At 41.5% G+C, this 23,005-nt stretch overlaps 1 protein-coding gene across 3 annotated transcripts in view; it reads right to left on the reverse strand.

Annotated features, from left to right (window-relative positions):
- Positions 1–23,005, reverse strand: part of Pde1c (phosphodiesterase 1C) — a 454,206-nt gene that overhangs the window by 392,472 nt on the left and 38,729 nt on the right. The gene's annotated exons all lie outside the window — the stretch shown is intronic.

Here is a 23,005-nt window from a genome sequence, read left to right on the forward strand (position 1 = left end):
ACAGATCCCTCTGAACCGCCTAGCAACAGCAAAATTGTGTGACAGTACTTCTCTGCATAAAGGTTATGACATAGGCAGTGACATATGGCCTCAGGCTGGACACCGAGACTGGTGGAAATAGCCTGTCCATTGGTAGATGACTTTCTTCTTCTGGTTTAGGCAGGGGAAACACTTGGACTCTTCTTGCAGCACTAAAACTAATCTGGAATCAAGTGTAGTAGAGAACTGAAAGAATTAAAGACCCGTGCTTACAGCTTAAAATGAAGCTTTAAGGTGCCAGTGTCGTGAAGTGATAAATTTCCCTTTCAACAAACCTCATGGAAGTTCTGCAATATGTCTGTCCTGGTGAGTCTTGTCTAGGACCACCGCAGCACATCCCACCAGCGCCATCTTCCTGTACAGAGTGAGATGTCTGTCTTGTCTCTTGGAGCTTTTTGTTTTTTTTCACACTAGCCTCCCTCTCCACCCCCCCCAAGGCACCAAGCAGAGCTAGAAAATGGGATGTAGGGCCCTGGAAGGCACACTTGTAGCACACCTAGCAACAGCAAACCTAGCAACAGCAAGCTCTACCCCCTCAGGTGGCAGCTTGCCTAGCAGGGCACTTAGAGTGTTCTACTCTAGTGTGTGTGAGTGCTTCCTACCCTGTTAGACCAAAGTAACCATGGTCATGTGGGACAGCCTTCAACTTCTGGAGATCCAGAGCTTTGCCAGCCAGGGCTTGGTTCTCCATTTCCACTGCTGACATTTGATTTCCAGTGTATTTAAATTACTCAGTGGTAAGGTTCATTGTCTTTTCCTGTATAAATGTTACATGACAATATCATCGGTGAAGACCCTCCACGGTGCACAGAGCAACTCCATTTCCAGCCTCTGCTGGTGTCGTGTTGCAGTTTCTATGTGAAAGGTCCTCTGGAGCTAGTATAAGACAGGCTAATGAAGAACTTTCTCTGTAGTTTCTTTCTTTTCATTTATAATTTACAAAAGCAAAGCATTTATTAGTGTCTGATTTAAGAATGTAAAGTAATTCTGTATCAATGTAAATAAGATGATCTACTACAAAAGATATTTAAAACCAAAAAAAAAGAAAAGAAAAGAAAAAAGGCCATCAATTGGACATAAACCTCTTGAGAAACAGAAGCAAAAACGACATTTCCCAGTGCAGTTCAAAGATCACAAAGCTAGAACAAGAAAAGAAACTATGGACCAAAATCTCTCATAAACACAAATTTTAAAACATCTATTATATTTGGGCAAAAAGATATATTCTTTTTTTCTTTTCTAAACTGTTTCTTTTGTTTTCAATACATCTGGACCAGTTTTTCCTCCTCCTCCTAATTTCTGTCTCCTTTGTATTCCCTCTTCCCAGAACCACTGTTCCTCCATTTCTCTTCAGAAAAGATCAGGCTTCCCAGGGATATCAATTAAACACAGCATAACATGTTAGAATAGGACAAGGCACAAACCTTCACATCAAGGCTGGGTAAGCCAAAATAACATTATTTAAATATATATATGTTCATATATATATATATATATATTATAGTAAATTAAATGTGTCAACATGTAAACACAACAGGACACACACATACATGCAGATAATTTAAAAAAAAATAGGGGCTAGAAAGATGATTCAATGATTAAAGACACTTGTTGCTCTTTCAGAGGATCAGGGTTCAATTCTCAGCTCCAGAGGATCAACACACACATGCCACAGGCACTCATAGAGACTTGCACATGCACAAAAAGTTTATAAGATGTTATAAACTTTATAATTCTCAGTAAACTGGGAATGAAAAGGTACATCCTATGGCACAAGGCATCAACAAATGTCCACAGCTAAATTCTTTTTTTTTAGGTTTTTCTTTATTTTTTATTGGATTTTTTCTTTATGAACATTTCAAATGCTATCCCCTTTCCCGGTTTCCCCGCAGGAAATCCCCTATCCTATCCCCCCTCCCCCTGCTTCTATGAGGGTATTTCCCCACCCACCAACCTACCCACTCCAGCCTCCCAGCCCTGGCATTCCCCTATAGTGGGCCATCTAGCTTTCACAGGACCAAGGGTACCACATCACAAAAAAATAACAAAGAGAAAAAAAATAGAAAACAACATTAAATGTGGGAAAAACAGATATTCTACAAAAAGTATAAGGACTGTAGGATAGCCATATACAGAAAAAAAAGTATAGATTTATACATTAGATATTTTAAAACAAATTTGAAATATATCATAGATCTAAACAAAAGGTATAAAATCTATTTAAATTTTTAAGACCACTTAAATAAAAGAGAAAAGCCATGTTCAGGTATTGAAAGGCTCAATTCTTTGGTATCTGCACACGTTATACTAAAAATGTGGTCTATAAAAAAAAGAATAATAAATTGGACTTTTTCAAAGTCAAGGATGCTGCTCTGTGGAAGACACTGGGGTTAAGAAAAAGAAAAGACCAACTACAGGCTGGGAAGAAAGTTTCTCAAGTGACACCTCTTATAAAATATTAGTATTCAGAATACATTCATCTTTAATTCTCAAAACTTGGAAGTAGGAAAAAACACAATTTAAACACAGACAAAAGATTTACGCACTTTACCAGGAGATCACACAGTAGTAAACACACACACACACACACATTTAAAAAAGAAAAGAAAAGAAAACATCAAACTGTATGCATCATTAGCCGTTAAAAAACTGCAAGTTAAAACTGCATGAGATCGATCTACTAGGGAATACAAAGAGGCTTTAAAATCGGCAACACCAAAAACTGGTGCCAATGGAGCACCTGCAATTCTCAGTCCACTCCTGAGAACAGAAAATGGGACAGCCACTCTGGGAAAGCTTAGCAGTGTCTTACGAAGTTAAACACACCTGCCATTCCATTCAGAAGGAAATGGAATGTTTGCCCATACAAAGGTATACAAAATGTTTATAGCACCTCTAACCACTATTACCAAAAACTGGGAACAATGTAAATTGCCTTCCGTGGGTGAACAGAAGGCAAAACAAAACAAACCAAGAAAAATTCCTATATTTACACAATAGAATATGACTCAAGAGCAAGCTGATATAACAGAACTGAGTTTACAGGTATTACAGTGAAAGAGTTTGGGGTGTTTTGTTTTGTTTTGTTTTGTTTAAGCTGGTCTCAAATAGCTATATATGATATGAGACCATTCACACAGCATTCCTAAAAAAAATTAAAACAAACTTACACTGCCAGAAAACAAATGTCTTTCCAAGGTTAGATTAGAGAGTCTGGTTGGACAGTGCAAAGGTATCTTGAAGGGAAGCATTCCACAACGTAGCCTGGGGTGGAATATACATAAATCTCTTCATGAACAGAGACATGCATCAAATACTCTATGCTAATTAAGGAAATAAAAGTGAAAGTAAGCATGAAGATGTCTTAAGAGACACAGAATTGATGGCTGTTTCCTCAGCCTGAGAGTGAAAATCTACTAGACACCTGAAGAAACCAGAAAAATGTCCTTCAAAGTCTAACAATAATAATAATAACAGCAATAATAATAATAATAATATAGAAAAAAGAAGAAGAAGGAGGAGGAGGAGGAGGAGGAGAAGGAGAAGAAGAAGGGGAGGAGGAGGAGGGGGAGGAGGAAGAGGAAGAAGAAGCAGCAGCAAGCCATCATCTCTAGTATTGAAACAGCAGCCCTGGCCCAGAGGGCTCATTCCCTAAGAAACCCAAGAGAATCCAGAATGAAATCATTGGAATTAATACACAGGTTAAGAAAGGAAGAATCCATAATTAGAATGTATAAACTTTCCAACAAATACGAAAACTTTAGGGTCCCAAGAAATAAATCTAATTAAAGCATCAAGATCAGCATTTAAAAAAAAAAAAACCTGCAGATTCTTCTTTAGTAGTACTGAAGGTGGTTTGCTCTGTACTATGTTCCTACATTGGAAGACAAGAGCATACCAAAGGCAGTCCTCATTAAATAATGATAGACTGTAATAAGTATTTTTAAAGACTAAAAACAGTGAGTGTCTGGATCACCATAAGTGACATACAAATGTTGTTGAATAAACAAATCAAAATTCTAGTGAAAGTTTTCATAGAACTTGATGAGCCTGTTCGGAAAGAATTTGCAAGGTGGAACAATGATCCCAAAATAGCCAAAGCCATCTTAAAGAACAGAGGTAGGAGGAAGCATGCTGATTCCATCTGATATTAGTATTTAATTATGAAACCATTAAGATGATGTTTTTGTTGGCCCAGGAATAGACACACAGAGTAATGGAAAGGAATAAGGCACCCTGGAATGTTTGCTACACAACAGAAAAGACAAGAAAGAGATCACTGGTTGATGAAACTGCTCATGATCTGCATTTAGGGAAAATGAGACTAATTCACAACTTGTGACTTAAGGTAAAATAAAGACAAACTGTGAAAAAGTAAGACCTGGAAAAGAAAATGCTATTTTCTCCAGATAGAATGGGATTTCTTAAGCAAGCAAGATGCAGGGGTGGCGGGGGGGGGGGGACTGTCAACATAAACAATGGGAGACAACAAAGTAATTAAAATAGTTTGAAACCTAATAGAGTACAATGTGAGCCACAGAACAGTTTTAACTCAGATAGCCAATGCAACATCAATATCCAAAGTATATAAAGGACTTCAGTGCAAGCAATACCTAATATAATCTGTTCTAAATCAGTAACACAGCCTGTAAAATTAGTAATTACATGTTCAGCACTGTTAATAATCAGAGAAATGGCAAACAAACGCTACAAGAAAATAACACCACAGTTATAAGAGTACCTTGAGCATTCACACTTGCTTAAAAGTTTCCTCCTGGGAAACGGGAGGATTATATCCTGCAACCCCTTGAGGCCAAGAAAATTGATGCAAACGTGTCCTTTGTAAGTGAAGAACTTGAGAAACTAGATGTGATGCATCATGGATCTTTCCCTTTGTCACTCTGTGAACATCCGACAGTGGTGCCTAGACTGCTGACCTCTTCTAACAATGTACAGAAGAGGATGGTGGGACAGCACATGTGTAGGATGAGTGGGAGGTTAGAAGTTCTTCTTTGTTAGCCACTTAATTTGAAAGTCTTTATTTCATTTTTTATTTTATTTTTATATTTTTCTTATGCCTGTATAAACTGGCCTCTACAGATAAGTTACATTTTTTTCCTATAACTGGATAGTGGACATGTGAGTGCTCATTTTATTGCTGGCTGTTCTTTGTCTAAAAAGTGTTTCTCATCAGATTTTAAAACTAGATTATGAAAAAATAAGGGGTTACACAGGTTAGGTAAGTGCCTTCGTTCTTCTAATATCAACAGCTTCCAGCATTTCAGGCAGTAAATTAAAAGACAAGTCACAGGCCAAGGATATAGTGCTTGTCTAAAGGCTTCAGTTTCTAATATTGAAAACCAGAAGTGAAAACAAGCTTTTGTGGTAGAAAGCAAACAAGTTTAATGTGTCACATTAAATGTGTAGTTGACCCCAAAGGGCCTCAGAAGATATTGAGATCTGCCATATTATAAAAAAAAAAGAGATCTGACTGTACATACATATATACATCATATATACATATATATTTCTTGTTGGCTTTGGTGGTTTGAATAAGCATGGCTCTCATAGGCTCATGTGTTTGAATGCTTAGTTTTTAGTTGGTAGAACTATTTTAGGGAAGTGTGGTCTTGTTGGAGAAGGCATGACACCGACAGTAGTCTTGGAGGTTTCAAAAGTCCATACCAGGACCAGTGTCTCTCTGCACCTGCATGCTGTCTGTGAACCGGATGCAAACGCTCTGCCTGCCTACCTGTTGCCAAGCTGGTCATAGATTCATCCTCTGAAATTATAAGTAAACTCTCAATTAAGTGCTTTATTTCATAAGTGGCTTTTGGTCATGTTGTCTCTTCACAGCAATAGAAATGTAACTAAGACAGTAGCTGGTACCAGGGACTGAGCTATTGCTGTGACAGGCCTGACCATGCTGCTTATTGGAAGAATGTAGACTATGAAACTTTGGATTATGAAAGTGAATGAATGCTACATTCAGAGCTTAATAGACCATTCAAGTAGGAATTTGGAAGGCAGTCACGCTGAGAGAAATGTACACTTTGGAAGCCTAGATCAAGAGGTTTCAGAGGGGAACAATATTAGCTACTGGGCTAGAGACTACTCATGTAATATTTTAGCAAATAATGTGGCTGCTCTCTGCCCTTGTCCTAAAAATCTGCCAGAGGTTAAGTTGAAGAGTGTTTGAACTAGTGTCACAGGCAGAGGTGATTTCAAGAAAGCTGAGTATTAACTGTGTCATGTGGCTATTAGTAATCACTCTGAAAACGAGAAAGCAGGGAAAAAAGAAATACAAAATGTACAATTTGAGGAGAAAAGAAATACCAGGGAATGTGGTACTGGAGCCAACTCCTGTGTTCAACGAGATGAGAAGTTTAATGAAAGGCCTGATACAGGATAGAATAAAGGAAATGGTGCTCTCAGGGTAAGACCTCACTCAGGTAGTCCTGTAAGTTGTGAACAGGCCTAAGGAATTAGCACTTCCTAAAGGCAACAATAAAGGAAATCCTATGCGATGTAATTGGAGGAGGGACCAGGTTCCAGATAATCAGTTGAATTTGGCAGCTTTGGCCATGTGGTTCTAGCTTTAGGGTCAAGAAGAATACAAGAGTAATGGAATCTTTCCTTTGTAGTTAAGAAAAACTGCTGAGATTAGGCATGAGGCAGTGGAGTGCCTGCATAGAGGCTAGGAGAGACCATGGCAAAAAGCTGTGAAAGTGAAGCCTATGTTGCATTGGAGACCCCAAGATGTTGGAGATGCCAGATCCATGGTCTGTCTGCTAGTGAAAGCATCATACATGGAGTGGGACCATAAAGAGAAACACATTGTGGTCAACAAAGCTAGAAGTGGGAGATCTGAAGAGCCAACTAGGTCATTTAACATTAGACGTAATGATACAGGATTTGGAGTTTCCCTGGCTGGCTTTTGGTCTTGCTTTGTTCCAGTAGTTCTTCACTGTTCCCTCATTCCTTCCTTTTGGGGAGGTAATATATATTCTGCATTGTTCTGACTAGTCTTATATTATCTTGACACAAGCAAAAGTTACCAGAAAGGAGGAAACCTCCATTGAGAAAATCTCTCTATAAGATCCAGCTGTAAGGCATTTTCTTAATTAGTGCTTTATGGAGAAGGGCCCAGACCATAGTGTGTGGTGTTATCCCTGAGCCTGGGTTCTATAAGAAAGCAGACTGAACCAGCCATGGGGAGCAAGCCAATAAGCAGCACTCCTCCATGGCCTCTGCATCAGCTCCTGCCTCAAGGATACTTTCCTACTTGAGTTTCAGTCCTGACTTCCTTTAGTGATGGACTACAATGTGGAAGAATAAGCTGAATAAATCTTGACCTAACTTGATTTTGGTCATGGTATTTCATAAAACTAATAGTCACCCTAACTAAGACATACACTATTATATGTTGGAAGTATATAATTTGCTTTTCAAATTCACATGGATTGCCTTAAGATTCAATTTTGGACTTGAAACAGTGTTGAGACTGTGAAAGACTATGGGGACTTTTGAAGTTGGATTAAATGCATTTTGTATTATGATATAGCTACACACTTATGGTGGCCAGGGTACTTTGAATGAGCATGGTCCTAAAAGGCTCATATGTTTGAATATTTTGTCCCAGTTACTAGAACTATTTGAAAAGGATTAGAAGGTATGGCCTTGGAGGAGGTATGGCACAGGGAATGGGATGGGGGGTTTCAAAATTCAAGTATTACCCTTTCTGTCTGCTACCTATAGGTAAGATATAAGCCTGTGTTCCAGAGCCATGTCTGCCTGGCTGCCTCCTACCATGCTCCCCACCATAACTGTCAAGGATTTACTCTCTGCAACTATAAACATTCCCCAATGAAATGCTTTCTTTATAAGTTGCCTTAGTTATGGTGTCTCTTCACAGCCATTGGAAAGTAACTAAGACACTGACATAAGAATAATCTTTAAAAGCTACTGGGTAGAAATGGGAAGATAGCCAAGTTTAATCAGAGCAAAAAGGTTAGTGGCTGGTTATTAAGAAAGAGAATTGAAGACAAGAGATGTTTGGCTGATGAGCCAAGAAAAAGGTTTGTAGCAAAAGAGAAATGTTGGGCCAGACAGATTCAAAGCTACAACACCATATATGCATGAGTGTCCAGAAGATAGAGGCTGATAGATTTGGGCTTGTAGGATTTGGTAGGTATAATAAGGCTCAAATGTTTGAATACTTGGTCCCCAGTTAGTGGAACTATTTGGGAAGGATTTGAAGGTTTGGCATTGTTGAAGGAGATATGTCACTAGATGTAGGCTTTGAAGTTTCACAAGTCAGTGCCATTCCCTATTAGTTCTCCCTTTCCCTCCCCATCCATCTCCCTCTTCCTCTCTCCATCTCCATACTCCCTCCTCTCTCTTTCTCTCTCTTAACTACTGTCATGACAGTCATAGACTCTAATCCTCTGAAGCCCTGAGTCCAAATTAAATGTTTCTTTTATAAGTTGTCTCGGTCATGATGTTTTGTCACAGTAATGGAAAGGTAGCTAAACACTGGGATACCTGCAGCAATAAGTTATTTCTAGTGGAATACAGGAAGAGATGTTTTCATAGGCATTTTAAGGCAGGGAACCCCAACAGTTAGGAAGCGGGAGAGCAGAGCTTTCTTGAGCCACACAGGTACTGTACCATCATGCACTATGATCATCTAAGTAGGGTTTTTTGTTTGTTTGTTTGTTTGTTTGTTTTGAGAAAATGCTTCTGAAATAAAGAGCTTTCTACAAATGAGTACCTGTGAGATAGGTCAACGCACAAAAAGTGATGGTCTTCTTGCATTGGCACATGCAGTTTGTAAGGCAGAGGGAAAGAAGTGTACTCAGATTAGTCCTTTGATTCCTTTAAGATCAGAAAGGGAAACCAATGACAATGGCTAAAAATTATCTGTAGTTTCCAGTGAATCACAAATTCCTCATCCTAGGGGACCATATCTGGCTAGATTCAGAATGGTTCACATTGCATATCAGTCATGGGAGTGTAAGTTTCCTTCTGCATCACAGAGAACTCAAGATCACAACTAGGCAGAAGAATCTGAGTGACACCTACAGGCAAGTCAGACAAGCCTATGTTTAATCCTGCTTCTTCTTAGGAAAAGTCCTTCCCCAGTTTCACAGCATATAATGAGGAAATAGGAAAGAGTCACTATACAAAGCAGTCTATTGAACTCTTAGTGTGCAATTAGTGCTACTTTTATCATCTTTAACCATAGTTTGAGTCTGGAACATCCCCTCATGGCCCATGTGGTGAAGGCTTGATTTCCAGAGTAGAGCCCTAAGTGGTGGTGGCACCTGTAACAGATGAGACCTAGTGGGAAATCTTCAAGTCAGTGGAGGTATGCCCTAAAGAGATTGAGGGACACTGATTCATTTTTTTTATTTCACTTTTTAATTTACTTCAATTTTTTTACATTTTTAACTAAAATAGAATTATTTTAGTTTTCCCTTCACTTTTCTCCTTCTAGCCATACCCATATCCTATTCGTCCATGTCCCCCACATGTCCCCATTCACTGTCAAATTGATAGCCTCTTTTTCCTTAATTATTAGTGTTACATACACACTATTGTGAATACATACACACATACACACACACACATATAAGTATGTATATACATATATATATATGTGTGTGTGTGTATGTGTGTATGTAAGTACAAAGTGCTGAGTTTATTCTTGTTGTTTGTATATAGGGTATTAAGGTTGACCATTCTGCACTGTATAACCAATAAGGAATGTCATCCCTGGAAGAGGCCAATTCTCTTTTTCCCAGCAATCATTAGTTGCTTATAGTTCACAGTTTGGAGTAGGATCCCATGAAACTTTTCCCCTTCCATATTTCATGTCCATTGATAGGAGAGGGTGTTTTACAATAGATGTCCTGGTATTCTATCTCTTGCACCCATTCAGACCCTTCTTCTGCCATGCAGAAGCTATGATGTAGATATATCTACTGGGGCCTTGTGCCCAGTCCTTACTTTTGCAGTGAAACATGAAAAACCATGATTTTGCTACACCACAAACTCCAAAAAAGTGAGACCCAAAAGCAATTGGCTCACTTGATTATAGAGTGGGATCTTTAAAACTATGAGCCCCCTCCTCTCCAAAAGAAAACCTTCCCTTCTTATATGTTATCTTGGACATTTGTATTGTAATAGAAAGCTGAATAACACACCTTCTCTTCTACAAAACATAATTGAAATCTGGGTCACAGAGACCTGGGAAAGAGAGGAGAATATTAAGATTCCTGCTCAGGAAGGACACTTATGTATCACAGTTTCTGAAGTGGCTGTAGGAAGAATGAAGCATCTCTCAGTCTCAAAAGCCTTTTGAGATGAGGATTTACGTGTAAGTAGGTTTCCAAGGAGACCATTTTTACAAAAGCTACTACGAGACACAGAGAAATCTAACCTGCTCCTGCTGTCAGCAAGTTCCTTCTACATTCTGACAGGTGATGAAAATGTAGGAGGGAAAGGCCTGAAATTTGGGTATGAAGGCAGTACCCTCACACAACTTGTGGAATGAATGAATACATGAACAAGCAAACAAGTGTAGTACTTTGCTTTGTGGTGATGGGGAGCTATGGAAAGAAATGGCCACATGGGACCCAACCAGGGAGCATATAGGCCACTGGGAATGCAGTGTTGAGCCTAAGACAACCGTGGATACAAGATGAGGAGTAAAAGGGCAAGATCTTGACTGGGTCCCAAAACTTTTTGCAAAACCAAGGAACTCGTAGCAGAAACCACACATGAAAGCTCTCAAGATTCCAGAACCAGCCACTTTACCCTGGCTGGTCTTGCACTGAAGCAGCATCTTGCCCCAACAGTAGATGTGGAAATTGAAAGCATTTTGCTCTCCATCTCTGTGAGTACTTATTCTTTCCTCCTAATTTACAAACCCTTCTACTTGGACACCATTTCTCAATGAGTAGTTTGTGGGATATCAGTATAAGATAACCCATGGGGAATGGCGCCATAGCTGATCGAGTCTCATGGCACTCTGTTCTAAGCAAATCTGATAGTATAATAAACATAGAGTATATGTGACTAGATACTCTTTTCTCCCACCTAGCCCTGAAGCATTGTGCTGGAAGAGATATTCTGGCACATTCTTTCATGGATATAATCAATTCTTAACAATGGCATACAGTAGGTGTCACCAGCTAGCATGTTTGCCCAGTCCCCAATAGAGAAGACCCTGAGCTAATAGCCTAGGCTTTCAGAATGTAAGGGGATTGGCATTCTTTTAAACCCACAAAACAAGGAGAATGCAGATTTCAAATAGACTATGTTGACAGGAAATAACCCCAAACAAAAATGCTGCACACCCAAGAAGGGAGAAATGGACATGCTTGCTGAATGAAGGACTTCAGACAGCAAAGGTAATATGGAGAATATCTGTGCTATAACCATGGCCATCTCCTCAATGGTGGTATGTGACAATGAGGAAAAGTGACACCCTTTTAAACACCAGACTGACTCAAGAAATAGGTTGTCTGTAGCCATAGCAGGAAGATATGAGATATCCCCAACCAGTTCCTGGGTGTGGACCCAGAAAGGCCGTCCGCCAGAGGAGTAAGTATCACAGCAGCTTCTACTTTAGCCTAAATTCAAACTCTTTATATTCAAACTTCCTTTTACAACTGTGAGCTCATGTACCTACCAACAGCTCATAAAATGTCATTACTTCAATTTTGAAGATTAAAAAAAAAAAAAACCCAAGGCACAAAAATAAGTCAATCATCATGTCTTAAGTATAGTGGAGTCACACCTTCTGTGGGGGTGAGGAGGAGCTTCTAAAGATAGCTTTAAAGGCAAACACTGCATGTGTTTCAGAGTTGTCTTTGAAAATCCTTTAACTCAAATGTAAGGAATAGGTGCCTTAGCACCACTTATACAATCCTAAGATAAATGCTGATAACTAAGCATTTAATAAAGGATTTAAATGCTAATACAAATTTTCAGCCTTCTGAATTATGCACAAGATAGAAAATGGGGAAATATAGTTAAAGACCTGTGAGTCAAATAGACATGTAGTACTGCCCTAACACAGCCCAGTGAGCTCAGCCCTGCACTCTGAGTGAGGACTGAGACACTTGAGACCAGTAGGCCAAATGCCTGAGCTGAGGCCAGAGGTTGGTCTTCTTTCAAATGATGGCCTTTAGGAAGCAATGATATGCACCAGAATGGCATGAAGAGAGGCTGTTAAAAATGCAGTCTCCTGAGCATGTAGTGTATCAAAATCACCTTCCTTTCCCAGGTGACTCTGATGCAGCAGAAGGTGCTCAGACCACACTTTGAGAAACCCTATGGTCAGCTCTAATACCTACTGTAGTATACTTTCTCCTAACTCAGTTGCTGTCTGCCCAGTGCCGTGAGGCTATAAATACATCCAGTGTTGGTCACTGATAATACCATAGCCACATCCTCTTACCCACAGCTCAGAGGCAACATGCCCACAGAGCCTCTGTAAGCATGCCCGGATGCTTTGGGTTGATTTTAATGATTACAGACAGAGCAAAGCCCTTGAAATTGTGGGACACTTTCCTGAAAGAATTCTGGTTCCTAGTTAATCCCCCAAAGCCTTTTACCTAAACGTACCCAACGGCTGGGTACAGTGCAGATTTGGCTGTAACAAACCATGAAGGCATCCAGTCACAGGTTCACATTTCTGAATAGACTCATTCTCCTCCCTCTGATTGAAAAGACACATGACCCAGAGCCAGATGGCAACATGAGTACAAATCAAGCTGGATTAAGTCAAGAGCTTTAGTGAAGCATGATGCAGATAAAGATGAAGATAGCAGATTACAGAGAGAGAGAGAGAGAGAGAGAGAGAGAGAGAGAGAGAGAGAGAGCACTAATGCTGAATTCTTTAAACTGAGGCAGTGGATTCTCAGCCTGTCCTTGTTCCCAGTTTTGGAACCCCCACCTCGCACACCTGGGTAGGCTCCCAACCTTGCCCACACACAGCAGACCATATGTAGGCCTAAATCAGGCAACCTAAGACTAAGCCCCTTATTCCTTTTCTCATCCTTCTTTCTACACTGTACTACTGAAGCTGATACTATGGTTCAGATCTTAAGCATCTCTCACAGGTATGTATGGTAAAGGCTTGGACTTCAACAAGAGCTACTGGGAGATGGTAGAGCCCAGAGGAAGGTCTTCAGGTCTCCGAAGAGACTGTTGTACACTGCCATGTTGGGTGCTAGGAATCAAAATCAATCCTCTGAAAGATTAACTGTTAACTCCTGAGATCATGAGATATTTCTCCAAACCTAGAAAGTAAGCTTTAAGATAAACTACCTCAATTTCTAAACTTTAGTTGAGTAAGAATAGCTGTAGAGATCTGCTATTCAGTATTGTATGTGGAGCAGCTCAACAGGTTTTTTTCATTGTTGATGATTGGACCCAGGGTCCAATTATTGTCTGCTCTCAAAATTAATGACCAATGTAAGAATATAACCAAAGCATTCAGAAAATATAATTTTAAAACAACTTACTAGGAGATTCTAAATTAAACATTATATTAGGTACAAGTTATATTTTTCATCACTAATTTTAACAGACAGAAGCTTCTTAAATGGAGGCTAAAAGATGCATTGACCTATAGATATACCAGGAAGCCTTTAGGATTTGGTTTAATACTGTGTCCATTTAACAGCATATAATGGGTTCTCCCCCTAAGGCTTATAAGCTACCTAGCCATATGTTCTTGAACTAATGATAGTACCAGGTTGGTATCAGCCTGATTTCATCATGTTCTATGACTTAAAAATATAGTGACCTGCTTCACTCATATGTACCAAACCTCAGTGCCTGCTACATAGCCTCTGAGCTCAGTTTCCTCATCTGTAGGATTGAACCAATAATATCTGCTCACGGTCACATGAATACTGAGGTTTTAAAAAGGGGTTTCAGTTTAGTTCAAGCAAATATTTCTGTGGCATAAGCAATGTGTAGGACATCGAGCAAGCACTGGAGTCCCTGGCATGGGAGGCAAAGGCAGCATCATGTGGTAATGCTTGGGCACACGGAGGACAGTTCAGGAGTGTCTTCTCTGAGGGATGGGAACAGAGGTCAGAGAAAATCTCTTGGATGAGCATGAGAGGGAAACATGTTCCAAGCAGACCAGCCTAAGAACTCCATGCCGGGGAGAAGGAACAATATGGTACACTGGAAACTAACAGTCAGCCATTGCAGAGGAAAGGCAGCAACAGTGACGGGGACGGGGACAGCACAACCTTCTACACTTTCTGAGAAAACAAAACAAAGCAAAACAGAACTCCTCTATTCACTCCACACATTAAAATGTAGCCAGAGAGCTCAACAGTAGCCTTCATTGGAGTCAGAAACAAACCAAAAACATTATTTTCTAGGCAGAGAGTGAGGAAAATATTTTCTCTATTTGAAGTTGAAGTCCATCTAGAGTGAGTGTGGAGTATATAAGTCTCCATGTCTGTGCACATATGAACTTATGCACACACTCAGGCACGTATATGCAAGTAAGAAAGGGAAAGGCCTTTATAGAAGAACTGTCCTGCCCAACAAACACTTCATAGCTCTGGAGACGGCCTCGGGTTTCCCACAGGTTCCTCACCACTGAAGACTAGTAGATCCTCCAGAAAGTCAAGTGCACACCATTGTATCTGATTTGGGAACTTGAAATGTTGCTTTTGTTGTTGTTGTTGTTCTTAGGAATCTGCTGAAAGCAGCCAACTGAAACATCTAGCCTTCCCCATTGCCAAATATCTCCCAAAGGGTTCCAAAACCCATTGATAACAAAAAGTCCCAGAGGTTACCACAAACACCAGGGTATGGCTGCTGATGTCACCTTGCAAGCTGTTACGAGCATTAATGAGTTCACAGGGTCAAGGCCACTACGATAGAAGGTATTAGGGTAAGCCACCTAAGCCAGAGAGGTCCTACCCCATTCCTTCCTTGTCTTCAATGAGACAGCAGTGCACACAGGAGGTGCAATGACCAGAGCCTTGAGAGGGACAGACCTCAGTCTAAATATGGTTGGGTTGTACTTGGGGTTTTTCAACAGCAGAACCTCCCAGAGAATCTGTTTAAAAGTTTCTGGCCCTGAGGATGTGCATTTTCCCCAATGCTAATTAGATGTATATGCAGCTTTAGGTGAGGCTGAAGCCACCCTTCATGGACTACCTTTTGAGGTACTCCTACATACTACTGCTAAGACCTCTGCTGAGCTCCTGGAAGGCCCTAGACTTCTAGTTCATCACCTTTTAAGAGAAAATTTCATTTTTACTTTTAATATGTTTCTCATTGAAATAAAATTATATTACTTTCTCTCCTGACTGGTAGCCCCTCCCAGATACCCTCCCTTTGTAACCCCCTACTGACCTCTGACTCTCAAGTTGATAGCCTCCTTTTCTTTGAGTATTATTGTCATACCCATTCATGTACACATGCACATATGTATGTATATGTACAGATATAAGCTACTGAGTCTATTTTTGCTGTTTGTGAATGTAAGGTTTTAAGTTTGACCATACTATACCAGACAACCAACAAGGGGGATTGTTAGTATATTTCTTTTGAGGTATTTCATTGGATTCTTATATATCTACCTCCCTTCCAATACTTATTCCACCCTGATCTCTTCCAAACCCCCAATACTAGTTAGAAAAGAAAGATGGTTAGAGGGGTAAGGGGGATGTAGACCTCTATAGGTTACTTCCTGTTGACTAGGAACACACATGTTCCTTGGGGCTAGTCCAGTCTTTATCATCAGGATATCTCCAACTTTTTCTTCTCCTCAAACCACAATAACAGTAACCAGGAGCAGCAGGGAGAAGCACCAGGCTTCTAGGAGCACCCCATCCTCCCAGCACCCCTCTCAGGGCTCTGGCATTTATACCATGTGAAGAGTCTCCAGAATTAAACTGTCTGTGAAGTAATAAAGTGAAAAACAAAGCTGTAGAAACAAGGTTCTGGGAATATAGAAACCAAGTTTTTGAGAATATAGAAACAAAGTTCTGGGAATGTAGGAATAAAGTAAAATAAGAGAGTCATATTCCAGTTCCTGTAAGCAGCAGCTTCAGACACTGAGAAGCTGTGTTTCAGAGACAGCCAAGGACATGCAGTAAAAACAAAGTTCTGGTAGTCAGAATGTTGAGACGGAATGACCAGGCCATTCTGACTAAGCTAAGTAAAGCCCAAACAAAAATAACTGGTGGTCGCAATGATGTTAAGGTCCAGGAAAACAAGATTAGCAATTCTCGAAAGAACCCCCCAATCCCTCCTGTGGTAATTTTTGAAAAAAGACCACAAAGTGTCACCCTGACCTTGCTGACCCCTTCCCAGGGACTTTTCAAGGCCAGGTGCAGAGCTGGATAGGGAAGTTGGCTGACTAAGCCAAGAACAGCCCCCCCCCCCCCCAGCAAGCCAACCAATGCCTGATGAGATCCTTTGTCCTATGTTCCACAACCAGAGTAAGCCAGCTAGCCCTGTTGCAAAAATCTGCCCTCTGTAAAGTATAAAAGATGTATGCTTTCTGAATTCGGGGTTAAACCCCCCTGTGAGGGTGGGCAACCCCACGTACATGGATCAATAAACCTCATGTTATTGCAATGATCTATTGTCAATCTGTGTTCTCTGGGTTGAGCCAAGTTTACAACATCTGCAGCTGGCAAAGGTCACGCCCCTGCTAATGCATGAGGCAACTCATAATCACCTGCTGTGAAGCTGCCTCTTATCCCACATCGAGGATTAAAACCAAAACATATTGATATAACTAGGTTTTTAGGGAAACCAAAACTCTGACTACAAGGGTTCATCCCTGAGAGAAGATACTTCTCCCAGTAGTCATTAGCTGTTTGTCTAGGAGTGGGATTCTATGAAATTTTTCTGCTTTCATATTAACATGTCCATTAATATTGGCATAGTTCCAGACTTCTTTGTAGAGCCATTTGTAAGAAAGACTTTTCACAGCAGATTTCCTAGTGTTCTCATCTTACTTCCTGGTAAATTTTCTTCCTCCCCCTCACATAATGCTCCCTAGGCCATAAATTTTTGCCTACATGTTTGCATGTGTACCACATGCATGTAATGCTCATGGAGACCAGAAGAGTATGTTAGGTCCTCTAAAATTGGAGTTGCAGAAAGTTGTACACTACCATGTGAATGCTTAGAACCAAACCTATGTAGGTCCTAAGTAAAAGCCACAAGTTCTCCTAACCTGAGGCCTCTCTCTGGACCCCAGTTCCCTCACCCACTGCCTTTAATCCTTTGGGAACTGCAAGAGAGAGAACCTGTTTTTCAGGATCTTACATAAAAGAGACATTTGATCAATAGAATATGCAATTGTTCCTTGAGATGGAGGGAGCAGTAACACAGTTGAAACCAGGGGCCCTGGAGAAAGGATTACATCACACCCATCCACGCACATACACACTTTTTAAAAATTTTTTTATTAAAAATCTTATCAGAATTCTAATCTCTGCTCTTCTTAAAGCTTACTTGCTCTGAAGAGCAAAAGAGAAGATGCAGCTATGGGGGTCTGTGTCCCTGTCCTCCTGGTCTCTAGTGCCACTGTTATATAGTCACAAACTTTCATAAGATAGAGCCACAGTCCAGTCCTGAATTACAAGAAGCTGAGATAAAAAGACCCCACTCCTGTCCCTGAGCACAATCTGGGAGTCAGACACAAGCTGTTGACTAGCATTCATTGTTGCAAGCATCACACTAGAAACTGTATCAAACATAGGGGAGAAAATACCAGTTATGTTTTCAAGGAAGCACTAGGCTTAGAAACACTCACTGGCAACTGTATGTTTGTGATGGACCTTGAAGGATATATAGGATGAGAAAGGACCGTAAACAGAAATGGGAAGCACAGGGAAGCAGGACAAGGGGCAGTGAGCCCCTCCTGTCCTGTGCAGAATTAGGCATGCATGTGCAAGACTGGGTGAGGCTGGCTCAGAGATGGAAAGGGCCAGGTAGATGGTGGTGAGAAATTCCTCATGAGTAAAAAAGGGAGACATGGTACGTTTACACATAACCACTTCTGTTTTGGGTTAGGCACTGTGGTGACTGTGTGGGAGTCAGAGAGCCAAGGTTAGAAAAATCCAGCAGGGGACAAGAGATGGGAAAAGCCTGACCCAGAGTGAAGACATTGAAAAGGGGATGAGACAGAAATCAAAGGGCATTTCACACGAGTCCCCTCCAGTAGTTTCATCGTATTTTACCACCTCACAAGGCAGAGTTTTCAGGAGCTAATGTCTGGGGGCCTGTACACATGGACTTACACAAGCAGATGTCCCCCAGAAGATTTTGCTGATATAGATGGAAAACACAGGCAGGTTGTTTGATGGGGTTCTCTGAAAGCTAAGCCTAGCCAACTTCCTTGGCACTGAGATAATGAGCATCTCTGCTGCATCCTGAGTCTGGTTGTCCTATCCGGCACTGGATGTGGAAACCCAGAAGAGCCATCTGTGCCTCTATCCAGTGGCAAAGCTTGAGCATCTATACCCACGTTCTTCATCCAATGCAGGACTTTGGGCATTGATGTCAGCAATTCACCAAGAGGCCTGAGTCCCTGCTATCATCAGCCAGCTGATGTCCTGCCACGTCCTGTCCTTGGTTTCTATTGCTTACCTAGCCACTCCTAGCTACAGGCTACTCTATGATTCATCTTGCCCCCTCACCCTGATGATTCCAAGTCCTGTAGGGTAATGGGAGGACTATTGGGTGTAAAGAGAAGTGATCTTGGACAAGTCTCTTCTCAGTTTCCTCCTCATCTATAAAATGGAGCATTCATCTGTTTGCCTATGGCATGCAATCATAAGGATTAAAAAAAAGCAAAGTTATAAAAATGCTCTGTCACAGGAGGGCTGGAGAGAGACTCGGCAGTTTAAAGCACATGCTGTCTTGCAGAGGACCCGAGTTTAGGTCCCAGAATCGATAACGGCCTACTTAAAACCACTGTTTCAGCTCTTTGCAGGCACCTGCACTCATGTGTGCATATACACACATAATGATGGGCATAGGCATAACTAAAAATTAAAATGTTCTGTGAACTGCAAATCAATGTATGACGTCATTGTTTCTACTTCTAGTCCAGACTCGTGACTTCAGCTTCTTGCTGTCCTTAGTTTTTAAAGCAGCCACCCTGAGCTCCCTTAGAAAAGGTCATTCAAAAGTTAATCACTGAGGCTGAAATGCATCAGTCCATCTGTACATCCATGTTCTGACCCATAAGCATGTACAGTAGAGTGTGTGCACCAGCTTTGTATGGCTGCTGTGGTTAACAGGCATACACAGTCCCTGACCTCACAAGGTCACAGACAAGCTTCTCAGATACTGTCTGATAACCAGCTACTATGCACAGACACAAGAAATAAGCAAAGATGAAGAGAGATGAAAAGGTAAATAAAAGATTTTGGATAAGTTAGAGAAAGACAGGAAAATGAAGAAGGAATAAGAATGTGAAGGTAACTTCTTGGATATTGCCCCAAAATGGCTGTAGCTGGCTGAGTCTGGTCAAATCTGTTCCAGTACTGAACATGTGCACAGAAGAGAGTGGAGACTCAGGGAAGACTGATTTATTCCAGATATCAACTCCACAGGTTCAAGTCCCAGCTCCCCACTTCCTGTGTGAGAGTGGGTAAAAACAGTGTGACTTCTTTGTGCCTCCGTTTCTTTGCCTGTAACATGGGTAGTTATTAATTGACCTAGTTTAAAGTGTTGTGAAAATGTAAATGAATGAATATTTGTAAAATGCTTAAAGGCGAACCTCTGATCCAGCCATGAGTACTTATCATTATTGTAATTCTCACTGCTGTTAACATCAAACAGTTGGAGAGGGGTGACTACTGTGGTTAGGCAGCAGGAAGGCAAAGCCATCCAAGTTTACATCCTGCTAGGGGGCTAAACCCTAGCATGGGTCCTGAGTGGGGCTGGAGGACCAACAGATGGGGCTGTTCCAATCCCACAAAACCCCAGCCAGGGGTCTGCCTGCTGTTCTCTGACTCTGTGCAACCAAAGTTAGATCTTTGGAAGCAGACAGGAATATCCTTACAACCTGACAATAAGACCAGAGAGAGACAGAGAACGGCCCTCCAGGAACCCTTCTCTACAGTCAAGGACATGGGTCCAGCCCAATCTACTTGCTTGGGCAAGCTCAAAACTACTGAGCCCTATGTGGTGTTTCAGGAGTAGCAGATAAATGGAGTGATAGCCCAAAGAGAGAAGCAAAATGTCCCCATGCCTTGATGTGCTAGCCAAGCAAACCTCTAGAGAAAACAATAGTTTCAATTCCAGATACCTGGTTTTAAATTTGGCTTCTGCCTCACACAAGGTGGGGAAACATGGACAAATTGCCTATTCTCTTAGAGACCATGTGTCTATTCAATGAAAATGAAACCCACTCCTCAAGATTAAGTCATATCCCAAGACAAGATCAAGCCTATGCTAGACATGCAAACCTAAGATGAACCAGACCAGCCTGGGCCTGATGTTGGCCTCTATTAACCTGCAACATCAGAACCATGGAGTCTTATAATGATTGACTCACCAGTACATTTTCCATGTGCTTCTTTCCTTTCTCAGGAGAGCTGGGCCCCTGCATAACCTGGGGCTGGCTGGTGTGCAGAGGGACAAGAGAAAGGGTATGCCCCTGGTGGATTCTCAATTAACAAGCTGCACCAGCCAGGAGAGTTTAAGACTTTGAGGTCCCCAAGGAACTATAATGGCTATTTGTTTGTTTGTTTGTTTTGTTTTGTTTTGTTTTTTAAAGGCAGGGCACGGCATGAACGTCCCTTGATTTAAGAACTGTCTTACATGGGAAACTCAGGAAATCCAATAGCTGCCAGTTTCCTGAAGGAAGCTATTGTGGACAAACTTGCAGCCTTCTAAGATTATTTTCTTCCTCATGCCAAGCATGTTTCATTCAAGGGTAGCACCCCCTAAAAGAATCCTTTACAAGCCCATGCTCTTCCAGTACTACCAGACCCCCTCATTAACCCTCTCTTTTTCATCCCTAAATAGAAAAAAATAGGATCCAAACCTCAGAGGAGCTAGGTGAATGGAGGAAACTGTGTCTTTTTTTTTTTTTTAACAGTGAAAAGCAGAAAAAAAGAAATTTAATTAGTGTGCTGACACAGGGAAGATGGAACGTGATTTCCAGAGACAGATCTCAGGTTGTGTCTTTCCTCATTAAGCCATGTCGCTGCCACCTGCGAATCTCCTCTGTGTCCCATCCAATCGCCTTGCTGTATTTGACAGGACTTGATATGGAAAGGTTGTGGTTGTTTTGATGTGTGAAGATATATTTCATTGTCTGATCATTGCAGTCTACCAAGTCTTAACAAGTAGGCAAAAGGGTTTGCAGGAACATAATGGGATTTCCACATATTAGTATGGAAACTGTGTCTTTAATCTGCCCTGCACAGGGCAGGAGAGGGAACCTTAGTAGATGCCCCACTACTCCCCACTGTCTCACTACATGGTCTAGACTTCAGTGAGTTATATGTGAATGCACATGATGGAAAGTTGAGAATGGCCTTGAACTCCTGATCCTCCTACCTGCACCTCTCAAGTACTGAGATTACAGGTATACACCACCATACCTGTTATGTTATAATGGGGATCGAAACCAAAGCTGTATGATGTAGGAAAACATTCTACCAACCTAGCCATATTCCCAGCCTCAAAGACAAGTTTTAACACAGTTATCCAGTATTCTGGAGAAAGAGGGGGCCAAGGCTGGTGGGAGACCACACTGCCACCTAAACTCAGGACCTTCTCTGCCCTCCCTGCCTTCTCTCTCTCCTTCACCAGCACTTTGTTAAATCTTACCCATGTACCAGCACCGCTGGACACAAGGCTTGTGGTAGTTAAGGCCTTGTAAGCCTTTACGGTAGGAAAGACACTGACTTGACCCCATTGTCCAACTAATTTCAATGTAGGCTCTACCTCCTGCCAGCCTGGGTCTCTCAGGAATCCCCAAACCATTGACAGCTCTGAACTCCAGGATAAGGAGGCTTTCCAGACTCGTTCCTGGTCTCACATAAGACCTCATAATGTTCTCACTGCCCTGTACTGAAAGTTTAAAAAGCTAAATCAAATGAAACACTTCTCGTAAGTGTTAAGGAAGCCTTTTTTTGTCCTTCCCCTGCCCGCCCCCCATGGAAATACTTTGAGCAAACACCCACAGCACTTCGCTATGATATACAACCACCAAAATGGACCCAGGAGAGAGAGAGAGAGAGAGAGAGAGAGAGAGAGAGAGAGAGAGAGAGAGAGAGAGAGAGAGAGAGAGAGAGAGAGAGAGAGAGAGAGAGACATCCTAGCCAGCTTCTCCTGCTTTGAAGCCCTTAGGTCCCAGGTCTGCACATTCTCTTCTCTGCAGTGTCACTAGATCAATACACAACAAATCCATGGTGTGTTTTCTTCTGCCCAGGCATGGACAGATGCCCAGAAATTCTCCTTTCCACCTGACTACTGGGCTGTTTCTCCAAGAAGTTGCTGCCAGCCCTTGAGGACTGGGCCAAAACCAGTCACCAGAAACATGGTGTGCCTATGTCTCACTGATTGACCAATTGTCTCACCAAAGAAGACTTGGGTATTTAGGATCCAGACAGGAAATCTGCGTAAGTAAGAGCCAAACTTGCGGAGGATGACAGAAAGGAAGGAAGAGCCACAGAGCCAAAACCAACTGGAAGCAAAGGAACAAATTCACCAACAAGGAAACCTAACCCCACTGCTCACTGTCCTTTGACCTTGGGAAACCTCTCAGGATCTCAGTTTCTCCATCTGCAAGATGATCCCATGTAATCATCTATTTTCAGAACTACAGCAAAGACTCGGACCATGCACATGCCACAGGCATTATTCAGAGCCCAAGATCATGACCTACTTCTCTCCCTTCCACATGATTCACCCAGGTCTTGGTTTCCTATGACAG

This window comes from Mastomys coucha, unplaced genomic scaffold (assembly GCF_008632895.1).
Source record: "Mastomys coucha isolate ucsf_1 unplaced genomic scaffold, UCSF_Mcou_1 pScaffold20, whole genome shotgun sequence".
Classification (NCBI taxonomy): domain Eukaryota; kingdom Metazoa; phylum Chordata; class Mammalia; order Rodentia; family Muridae; genus Mastomys; species Mastomys coucha.